Source organism: Nerophis lumbriciformis, linkage group LG05, assembly GCF_033978685.3.
Source record: "Nerophis lumbriciformis linkage group LG05, RoL_Nlum_v2.1, whole genome shotgun sequence".
Taxonomy (NCBI): Eukaryota; Metazoa; Chordata; class Actinopteri; order Syngnathiformes; family Syngnathidae; genus Nerophis; species Nerophis lumbriciformis.
Genome location: NC_084552.2, coordinates 41,502,556 through 41,514,926, shown reverse-complemented (window position 1 = coordinate 41,514,926; position 12,371 = coordinate 41,502,556). Strand labels below are relative to the sequence as shown.

The following is a 12,371-nucleotide window of genomic DNA, read 5'->3' as shown; positions in this document are numbered from 1 at the left end:
TATTTTCCTATTTGTGTTTCTACAGGGAAATTCAGAGGAGTTGTCTTCTTTTTCATTCCGGTCCGAGGCAGCAATAGCAACTTTTATTCCGAAATAGGTAAGGATTTGTATGTATTTACACATTTGATGGATGAACAAAAGGGGTTTAAAGAACCAAACTCAAGCAGACACACACGTACGAAATTGCTATGGCTCTCTCTGGTGTACATGAGTTGCAAATACACTATTGCGCTTCATTCTGATATATGTCTTTACGTTGAGTATCTATGTATGTGATGGCTGAACAAAAATAGGTTTCTATTAATATATATAAAAAAAAAAAAACAAGCTGGGACACAAATATGAAACAATGCCAAACCCACCCCCCATTCTATTTTATTTTACTCTGCTCTATTCTATTTTATTCCATTTTTATGAAAGGATGCCTAGCCCCCCCTCCCCCGTGTACATGAATATAATTTTATTTAGTTAATTTCATCTCATCTTATCTCATCTATTTCATTATATGCTATTCTATATTAATTTATCGTACCTTACTTTACATTATTTTAAGTTATTTTGTAATTCTTTTTTTGTTCAATTTTATTTCTATTCTAATTATGATATTCCTGTGAAAAGATGCCAAGACTCCCCCTTGTGCACATTAATGCCATGTAATTCAATTTAATCTCATCTATTTAGTTTAATTTGATGTAATTTATTTACTTTAGTTTTGAGTCCGTTTGTCTTGTCTATTGTATTTTATTGTTTCATTTCATTTTATTTTATTGTATCTCCATCTTATGTTATCTTATGGCTTGTATTATTCCATTAATTTTTTTATTGTTCTTTATTCTATTTAACTATGTTGAATTATATTTTTATGAATTTATGCCAATTTATTGAATTGAATTGAATTTAATCTCATCTCTTTAATTTAATTTAATGTGTTTATTTTCATTCAGTTTATTTAATCTCATCTCTTCTATTTTATTTTATTGTATTTTATTTTATTCTTATTTTGTATTACTCTATTTATTTTTATTACGTTTTATTCCTTTTTATTCTATCCTATGTAAATTTATTTTTGTGAAAGATTGTCAAACTCCCTCCTCATGTACATTAATGCCAATTTATCTCATGTAATTTAATCTCATTTTATCTTTTATTTTGTTTATTTCAATTCATCCACCCAAGGCAAAGCTCTCAATTTACCGGTCGATCTACGTTCCCATCCTCAACTATGGTCATGAGCTTTGGGTTATGACCGAAAGGACAGGATCACGGGTACAAGCGGCCGAAATGAGTTTCCTCCGCCGGGTGGCGGGGCTCTCCCTTAGAGATAGGGTGAGAAGCTCTGCCATCCGGGAGGAGCTCAAAGTAAAGCCGCTGCTCCTCCACATCGAGAGGAGCCAGATGAGGTGGTTCGGGCATCTGGTCAGGATGCCACCCGAACGCCTCCCTAGGGAGGTGTTTAGGGCACGTCCGACCGGTAGGAGGCCGCGGGGAAGACCCAGGACACGTTGGGAAGACTATGTCTCCCGGCTGGCCTGGGAACGCCTCGGGGTCCCACAGGAAGAGCTGGACGAAGTGGCTGGGGAGAGGGAAGTCTGGGCTTCCCTGCTTAGGCTGCTGCCCCCGCGACCCGACCTCGGATAAGCGGAAGAAGATGGATGGATGGATGGATGGATTCATCCACCCATCCATTTTTTTTTTACCGCTTGTCAATATTTATTTCATTTAATTGTTTTATACATGTAAGAATGTTTTGGCCCTTTCCCTTAGCCCAGGAATATCGTCTGGCGTGAGGAACTAAGTCACCCCCAAAATTGAGTTACAATTGATGATTTTAGCAAGCGAGACAAGTTAATTGTGACTAACGTCAGAACTTTAAAAGTGTTGACGAGCAAAGTTCAGGCAGAACAAAGGCTTTCTGTTGCCTCAAATGCAGAAGAGGAGCACGTGAAATGGAGACTGGAACTACACTGCAGGTACACTGTGAGAGATCAGTGGTGGTGTTGAGGAAGGAGAGCTCGACATGAAATACAGTACTTGACAAAAAAGTTAGTGAACTGAAAAGTGATAATGCATCGTTTTTTAAACCAATTGAGGGACTGGAAGAAAAAGTTGATGCTTTCAAGAAGCAAAATGATGTAGAGGATAACATATTGCAAAGAATGTGTAGGATTGATGATTTGAAACAGGACAAGCGATGGACAATGTGATTGTGACTGGGCTGCGGTTCACATCACACACTGGCCTTGCAACAGGGCAGATGAAAACAGAGGTGAAGAACAAAATGATGTTGCTTCAACATAACAACACCTGTTTAACTTTCCGCATTGTGGCTGTCAACAACAGTGATGCTGAAAAAAACATTACTACACTTGTCTGTCATCATCATAAAGTTTGGCACTGCTGAGGCAGAGAACAAAAAAGGAAAGAAAAAAAATACATCTACATTAATTTGACAAAATGCAGCGCAGACGTCGCCAAGAAAGTATATGACTTAAGGAAACAGGAAACAATTCAAGACACTTGGGAGTGCCGGCTGCCAAAATCCACATGGAGTTAAATGGAGGACTAGAGGAAGTTGAAGTACTTTTTGTCAAAGACCTCAACAAACTGAAGATGACATCATCTCGACTTCAACAAAATAAAAGACACAACTCACAATGACTTGATGCAGACAAAGTCATCAACAATTGACTATAACACATACAAAATGACAGATTAATAAGATATTAATATCTTATTCATTGATCATCACCAATAATAAATGCTTGATCTATATTCAGAAATTACAAATACATTGGGAGATTATTTCAAAGTATTTACTCCAGTATTTTTGTATGTATACTAATGTTTTTGATTCAAATGTCTTTATTTAATGTCTGCACATATTGTAAAACATTTAGTTTCAATATATTATTAACAATTTATATTGTTTGTTTTCAACACCTTCTTTACACAAGAAGTGAACAAAATGTGAGTAAACAGAATATTGTTAGGTGTCATCATGTAAAAGATGTGCTGTAAATGAATGATCAGTAATCAAACAAACAAACTTTATTACTACTAAATGATGAATTGTGCAAATTGAACCACATGATCTTCTTTAATATAACTTGTTTAGCATGCTTTGCAATAACACCATTTTTTTTATTTATGACGAAGGTTAACAAATGTTTTTCTTTATTTCAGTTATTTATTGTATAGCATTTATTTATGCATTTGTAGCTTCACATAAATGGCTGTATAGTAGCAAACACAAGCAGCAACACAAATACAACACTATGGCTCCCTCTGGTGTAAATTAGAGCCTACTGTATTTTTTTTCTTCATTTCATCATTTTATTTTTAATTTGATATTAGTTTATCCATCCATCCATCCATTTTCTACCGCTTGTCCCATTCGAGGTCGCGGGGGTGCCGGAGCCTATCTCAGCTGCATTCAGGCGGAAGGCGGGGTACACCCTGGACAAGTCACCACCTCATCACAGGGCCAACACAGATAGACAGACAACATTCACACTCACATTCACATACTAGGTACAATTTAGTGTTGCCAATCAACCTATCCCCAGGTGCATGCCTTTGGAGGTGGGAGGAAGCCGGAGTACCCGGAGGGAACCCACGCAGTCACGGGGAGAACATGTAAAGAGGCTGCGCCTAGAGATTCTGTCCATAAAAGTTATAAACTTAATCGGTGACAAAGGGCAGCCCTGGCGGAGTCCAACCCTCACTAGAAACGAATCCGACTTACTGCCGGCAATACGGACCAAGCTCTGACACTGATCATACAGGGAGCGGACCGCCACAACTTGACGGTCCAATACTCCATACTCTCTGAGCACTCCCCACAAGCCCTCCCGAGGAACACGGTCGAAGGCCTTCTCCAAGTCCACAAAGCACATGTAGACTGGGCAAACTCCCATGCATCATCAAGGACCCAGCTGAGAGTATAGAGCTGGTTCACGGTTCCACAACCAGGACGAAATCCACATTGCTCCTCCTGAATCCAAGGTTCGACTATCTGGAGTAGCCTCCTCTCCAGTACACCTGAATAGACATTACTGGGAAGGCTGAGGAGTGTGATCTCATGATAGTTGGAACACACCCTCCAGTTACCCTTCTTAAAGAGAGGAACCACCACCCCGGTCTTCCAATCCAGAGGCATCACCCCGGATGTCCATGCAATGCTGCAGAGTCTTGTCAACTAAGCAACACAGCATCCAGAGCCTTAAGGAACTCCGGGCGGATTACATCCACCTCCGGGGCCCTGCAAATGAGGAGCTTTTTTACTACCTTGGCAACCTCAGCCCCAGAAATGGGATAGCCCACCAAAGATTTCCCCAGGCACTGCTTCCTCATTGGAAGATGTGTAGGTGCGATAGAGGATGTCTTCAAAGTATTCCCTCCACCGATCCACAACGTCCTGAGTCGAGGTCAGCAGCACACCATCCCCACCATACACGGTGTTCACAGTGCTTCCCCTTCCCCTTCCTGAGGCAGCGGTTGGTGGTCCAGAATCACTTCGAAGCCGTCCGGAAGTCGTTTTCCATGGCTTCGCTGAATTCCTCTCATGTCCAAGTTTTTGTCTCTGTGACTGCCAAAGCTGTGCGCCGCTTGGCCTGTCTGTACCTGCCCGCTGCCTCAGGAGTCCCATATATTGAATTTTATATCACCAATATTTGCAATCATGCATTTTTTTATTTATGATGAAATAAAATGGCTAACATCAAATAAGAAGATAGATAGATAGATAGACAGATAGAGATAGATAGATGGATGGATAGATAGATAGATAGATAGATAGATAGATAGATAGATAGATAGATAGATAGATAGATTACTCATGACAGGCAGGCACTGTGCAAAAACAAAGCCATATAAGAGAGATTTTGAAAAATGAAAAACAAGACAATTTTTTGTGTCATAGTGCAAAATGTCAGTGTGTGTGCAGAAGGACAAAATAATATTGTGCATACACAATGTTTATAATGACACAAACTTCTTGTTTTTGCATTGCGGACTCCAAACACAACAGTTTAAATCTATTCTTGCTACCTCAACCTGGAAAAGGGTCACAGGCGGCCCTATATTGTGGTTGTGTCTCCATTTTTCAAAACATGACACTCTGTGTTATATTGCCGGCAATAATAATGGAGGCTGTTGGAAGAAGAGGACTATGGCAGTGGGCCAGCCGTGCCTTCTGTGATTTATGATAGCGCTCGGAGGCACTTCATGAGGTCACATTTTAGCCTTGATGGTGATATGTGTGCGTTGGTGGTATGCCAAAATAGCTAATCCTCATACTGCATTTTCATATATTTCTAATATATCATATTTTAGAATGACCCTAATCATATTGTTTGCTTTAATTTAGTTTAAATTAAATTGGTTTGTATATTTGAATGAATATTGATGTTATTTGTATTAAATATTTTATTTACATCACCAATGTACCATATACGTATATATATATATTTTTTAAATTAATGTATTATCTGTATCACATTCATACTATATATTTGTACATATACTAAAGAGTTAAATGTCATTTACTGTCCAGAAAGGACGACCAAATGAAAAGCTTTGTTCAGAGTTTTAAGTAAATTTAGAAATTACAACTTTAATTTATGTTTGATGAAACGTGATTATATGCTTTAGTGTACGTACGCATATGTGCTTGTGTATGTACAGTATGTGTACATGTATGTTTGAACAGTGAATATGCACGTGGATGTATGTACTGTATTTGTGTATGTATGTGCAAGCGTATGTACCTATGTGTGTATGGGGGGCGGTATAGCTCGGTTGGTAGAGCGGCCGTGCCAGCAACTTGAGGGTTGCAGGTTCGATCCCCGCTTCCGCCATCCTAGTCACTGCCGTTGTGTCCTTGGGCAAGACACTTTACCCACCTGCTCCCAGTGCCACCCACACTGGTTTAACTGTAACTTAGATATTGGGGTTCACTATGTAAAGCGCTTTGAGTCACTTGAGAAAAAGCGCTATATAAATGTAATTCACTTCACTTCAATTCACTATGAATGAATGTACCTACGTATATATGTGTGCATGAATGAATGTACATACATATATATGTATGTACGTATGTATGAATAATTGTGTGTGTAGGGGCGTATGTGTGTTTTTATGTACATTATATTAGTCTCCCAGAAAGTGGGGGAGCCAAAGTACGGCCCCAGTTACCCAGAGAGCCCAAACCAAAACAGCAGGCGCAGTACCCAGGGAATAAGGGACCACCGACCCCACGCTGGCAGGCCAGCCAGCGACAGAACCCCCAGAACCAGGCCCATCGTACCGTCGGGAAGTCCAGCGGCAGGCCGTTGACAGACGCGCTCGGCAAAGGACAAAGCGCTGGAGAATCAAGTAACAACCAGCCCCCAAGCCAGCAAAGAACCACACTCCATGCGGGAAGAAAAACAGAACGCTCTGACCCGAGGGACCCAGAGACTCCCTGCAGCCGGACAGGAAGACAGCCGCGCCTTGCAAGGAACCGGGCCCCAAACCCCCCCCCCCCCAGGAAAGCACAGCAGGGCCCGCCCCAGGCCGCCCACTCAGATCGGTCGCAGCAGGACCTTCTAGTACGGGACCACGGGAACCATTCGGCCCACCTGCAGGGAACCCAACAATGAAGATGGAACATCCAGCAACTGCCCCGGCAGATCCATGAGGAAAGAGAGAGAGAAAAAAAAGGAAGAGGAACGGAAAAGGAGATCACAGGCATGCCGACACACAAGGCCCTAACCCAGTAACTGGCCGCAATGCAACATTGCGGGATACCATGATGCAACACATTAGGGCGCCACCACAGATACGGGCACTGGACCTAGCAGGCCCCCACCAAGACAGGCAACCGGAAGCGGTGAACAGCGGGACCCAGGGGCCCCACACACGCAGCCCGGCTGCAATAGCCGAAGACGCAGACTCCTGTGGGGTAAGCAGGCTCCGAGAGCACCCCCAAAAAATACATAAACAAGTCCATACATAAGCCGGCAGAGCAACAATCCAGCCCAGGGACCCACTGTCTGCCGAGAAACTGCTGATCTACCCCCTCGACCAGCCCTGCGCCCACAGCCGGCCCACCATGGCACCCCAGCGACCTGCAATGCACGTCCCCCACGCCGAGGCAGCAACACATTCACACAAAAAACAGTTTTTCATCTTTGCGCCTATAACAATCCGGATGGTTCTTTTCCTCTTTGGTCCGGAGGACACGACGTCCACAGTTTCCAAAAACAATTTGAAATGTGGACTCGTCAGACCACAGAACACTTTTGCACTTTGTATCAGTCCATCTTAGATGAGCTCAGGCCCAGCGAAGCCGACGGCGTTTCTGGGTGTTGTTGATAAACGGTTTTCGCCTTGCGTAGGAGAGTTTTAAATTGCACTTACAGATGTAGCGACCAACTGTAGTTACTGACAGTGGGTTTCTGAAGTGTTCCTGAGCCCATGAGGTGATATCCTTTACACACTGATGTCGCTTGTTGATGCAGTACAGCCTGAGGGATCGAAGGTCACGGGCTTAACTGCTTACGTGCAGTGATTTCTCCAGATTCTCTGAATTCTTTGATGATATTACGGACCGTAGATGGTGAAATCGCTAAATTCCTTGCAATAGCTGGTTGAGAAAGGTTTTTCTTTAACTGTTCAACAATTTGCTCACGCATTTGTTGACAAAGTGGTGACCCTCTCCCCATCCTTGTTTGTGAATGACTGAGCATTTCATGGAATCTACTTTAATACCCAATCATGGCACCCACCTGTTCCCAATTTGCCTGTTCATCTGTGGGATGTTCCAAATAAGTGTTTGATGAGCATTCCTCAACTTTATCAGTATTTATTGCCACCTTTCCCAACTTCTTTGTCACGTGTTGCTGGTATCAAATTCTAAAGTTAATGATTATTTGCAACAACAAAAAAAAATGTTTATTAGTTTGAACATCAAACATGTTGTCTTTGTAGTATATTCAACTGAATATGAGTTAAAAATGATTTGCAAAGCATTGTATTCCGTTTATATTTACATCTAACACAATTTCCCCACTCATATGGAAACGGGGTTTGTACATATCTGATTTATTGTGTAGAAATATGGGGACATACAGTATCCACAAAAGTACACTTCATTCACTAACTGTGTTTTTGAATGGGTTTGTGCTGAAAACAAAGTATTGTTGTACTTGTGCAATGACAATAAAGACCTACCTATCTACTTTTACAAACAGCTAAAATGATGCACAATGCAAACTATAACCTGCTACCCAAGAATTTGTAATACGTCTTCCTCAAAAAAAGAAATATAACCTTGGGAAAATTTTGACTTAAAACATGTGTATGCATGTACAACACCTAAAACCTCTAGCATATTATTAGAATGTGGAATTATGGAATGGATTAAGCAATTAATTCAAACAATGTACTAATATGATCCTGTTTAAGAAACTGTACAAAGTACAAGAAAGAATCATTGTAAAAAACATGTTGAGCCTAATTGACAAATGAGACATAATCCATCATATATTCAGCAAATTATGTAAATCCCAATTCATTAGGTATTATCGATTCATGTAGACTATTGATTATTTATGTATTTATTCAATTGTTTGATTGTGTTACAGGAGTGAAAACGTGTTAAAAACTGCTAAGTAATGGAAAAGTTGCAGGATTAAATAAGATCGGTTTCTTTCTACCCCTTTTCCGTTATGTTGAAATGTGAAACTATAAATATATGATGTACCACATTGTAGCTGCGTGTATATTCGAAATAAACTAATAACATAACCACCCTTGTAATATATTTTAATAATATTGATTTAATTATGATGGGCAGTAACAAGCTACATGTAGCTTAGCTATATAGCTGAACTACATTTTCCAGCATCTTGGCAGTAGATTTGCTACTTTTTTAACGTGTAGCTTTTCTTGTATCTTAGCTACTTTTAGACCCATGTAACTAGGTAGCTTACATCAAAGCTATACAAGCTACAAAGAGAAAAAAATGGACTGCAAATCCAGGCCAAAAATATATGGAGAAAATACAATGATCTGGATGAATGAGAAAATCCATGATGATTGGTTACTGTTCGTATGGTGATTCCCAATTGGCTAAGGTTAGGGCGAAACATTACGGACTGGCCAATCAGAGGCAAGATAAGGCAGGTCATCGAAACTAGAATGCAAAATCATAACAATCGGGCACTCATGTCACATGACGAGGGAGTCAGTCAAAGGGACACTTTACAAGCTGATCACTCAAAAAAAAAAACATACTCGAAAATGTCAGAGGAATTCTCTCACTCAGATTAGATTTTTCCTTTAATGATGAAGACGAAACCCACGATAATGCATGTCCTTGGCCATATTTCGACAAATGTGTGCGTTTAGAGGAAACAATGCCCAAACCTTAGTTTTTAGTTGTTGACTCTGTAAACCGAACTCATAACTGCTCTTCATCTAAGACATGAAACACACATTTAAGAACACACGTTAAAGTGAGTTGAGTTCATGAAAAGTTTTACTGCACATAATCATTACCAACAGTTCCCAAAACAACATTAGTCATTTTTTTTGTCAAGATATAGATAGATGCTATTTTTTTTTTACTGTAGGCAAAGAAAATGAATAACATTATTGGGTGGGCCAAAGAAAAGGCAAACCAAAATAAATACATGCAGCAGGGTGCAGGGACCCTGAGAGGTAATTGTAGGGTGTCCCAAGCTAAATGGCAGATAGTAAGGGTCCGTTACACTCTCAGTTACATTAACATTGATATTGTATGTGGGCACATAGATATAAATGCTGTTAAATGTAACTTTGATGTAGCAAGCTGCATTTGCCATGTAGCTTGTAGTGTAGCTTGCTACAATTCTTTGGGGATAGCTTCGGAAAGTACTTTCGCTACATTTAATCGAGAGTAATTTATAGCTTGTCCATCACTGATTAATTATTGCATTTTATTTGATTTGCTTAGTCTTCCTCTGTCATGTGCTGACTAACCAATCACAGCTATTGTTGTTGGTCTGTGTTCCGGGTCGAGCCCCGCCCTTTCCGTCTTCGCGTTCCAGGTGTCTCAGTAGTGTCAATCAGTTCTTGTTTTTTGTTCTTACACATTCAAGATCCCCTCTTTCTACATTTCCGTTTTAAAACATTAGAATGTATGAATGAGAACGTCATGCCACTTTTGTCTCTTCGACTTTTCGTTCTGCACTTCCTGGATGAGACACGTGCAGCACTAACCGAGCAGCTCCTCTCCAACTGCCTTGCGTTTTGTACGCAATTTACGCAACAAATTCACATGGTACCTTTTCTTTTCTTTATAGTTAAACTCCCACTGATAAACGTACACTTTCAGAAATTCGCAAATAAACGAGTAACTGTCAATTGAGAACGGGCTCCGGAGTGTAAGTGCGCAATGCATTGTGGGACTTGTAGTTACAGCAGTATGGGTGATAGGGAGTCCCTTTGCCACGGGTATTTGAAGAAAATAATAATACGACAGTTTGCGACAGTTGCTGTTTCTAAACATGCATCTATTATATTACTGCTACTGCTTTATTCACCACTAATATGTTGTTTTATTTGCATTTAGGCTGGTGTGTTGGCAAGATACACATGGAACGTCTGGCATGAGGGTGGCACCTGCATGACCCTGCAAGAGTAGCCTCGTTTTCTGGTAAGAAGGCTGTTGAAATAATACGTGAAACTATGAATCTAAATTGTATATTATTTTTTGCAAGGTATATATATTTTTTTATAAAGTAAATTGGAAATATAGTACAGTACGATGAAGATGACATACTGTACTGTATGTATATTTATGTATATACAGTATTGTGCTATATTTTCCATCAATATATTTTACTATCGCTCAATAAATCAGCATATTTGGTATATTTGGTAAGGACATCCATTCCCTTATGTTTGGACATAAAAAAATTAAATCGTTTTAAAAAATGCTTTAAATAGATATAAAAAAAAATATATACACTTGCATATGGTTTTAATTTGTTATTTTATCAATTTCTAAAAATACTAATAAGTAAACAAAAAAAAAGAGTGCAGTGATTGAAGTAACAAGAAGCACATTCCTGTGGTTACCTTTTGTGTTTTGAGGGAAGGAATAAAAGCAGCCAGTAGTCATATAAATATTGCACAGTGAGTACATGGAGGGCTTTTTGGACAATAAATTATTTAAAAAGTCAGATGGCTTCATGCCAACCGGCACAGGAAGTTAATATCTCCCTTCCTTGCTCGCCCGGCTTCACCCTGCAATAAAACGTGGATGGGGAATTGTGGTTTGGGTTTTCAGGCGCACCACAAATAACATAGCATTGAGCCAGAGGAATCCATCATGCTCATCCCACATGCTGTCGAGCCTGCACAACAACAGCAGCAGCAACAGCAGCAACAACATCAGCAGCAGCTTGACGTTAGGGAAAACACATACGAGTGCAAACAAAAATCCAAAACGTATGTGCTTGTACTATGTTGGTGTTGTATTTTAAATTGTAAAAATTGGTATTTAGTGACAAAATATATGAAAAATAGGATGCTTTACCTGTCAATCAAAGGTCATATTACACTTGCACAATTCAAAGAAGAGCTGTAGCCTATACAATATTTTACCCTAACTGTCTTTTAATTACAATGAGTATATAAATACAATTTATAAAATAATCTATTCCAATTAAACTTCAGTAGATTGGCTTTACCCAATAATGTGGCCACAAGGTGCTCTCTTCGTTCAGTCAATCTCATTTGCATAAGATAATCATAAAAATCAGTGAAGCATGACATTAATGGTGTTATTCTTTCAGTATACAATGGTTATTTTAAAGTATCACCAAAATCATGAAAAAAAATAATTTACTGGGATAAAATACTGAAAAGGGGAGCAGGTGGGTTAGTGAACAAATAAAAACACTATCTTAAGTGTGCTCAAATATTTCTTTAGAAAAATGTATAAGTTAGATTGCTGCTACATCTGCTAAATGACTTCGAAGTAGTACATATATTACATTTTAGGGGCGATTGAGGTCATCAAAAATGTAGATTATGTATTTTATTCCAGTCTTGTGTTTAGATTCTAAACAAATATTCTGATCAAAGGTAACTGTGTCCCTGTAATTAAGACAGCCACCAGATGGCGCACTTTGTTTGTGAAATCCCACTTTCAGAATACCATAAAATAAACTACAATTTCAATAAATTAATAAAATATCATAAAATGAAACAATATGCAGTAAAATGTATTTCATTAAAATTAAAATAAAATATCTGTCAAATTGATAAGGCTTGTGTTTGTCCCATATGTTTTTCCTTTAATAGACAAGAAGATGATAATTTAAAAAAAAGATAATTGG

At 39.4% G+C, this 12,371-nt stretch overlaps 1 protein-coding gene across 45 annotated transcripts in view; it reads left to right on the top strand.

The window, feature by feature from the left end:
* LOC133606391 (receptor-type tyrosine-protein phosphatase delta-like) overlaps nucleotides 1-12,371 on the top strand; it is a 589,160-nt gene that overhangs the window by 225,959 nt on the left and 350,830 nt on the right. For all 45 annotated transcript variants that reach the window (XM_061960314.2, XM_061960281.2, XM_061960279.2 and 42 more), the window contains exons 4-5: nucleotides 26-97; nucleotides 10,598-10,681. The gene's annotated coding sequence lies outside the window, so the exon portion shown is untranslated. The remainder of the gene's footprint in view (nucleotides 1-25; nucleotides 98-10,597; nucleotides 10,682-12,371) is intronic.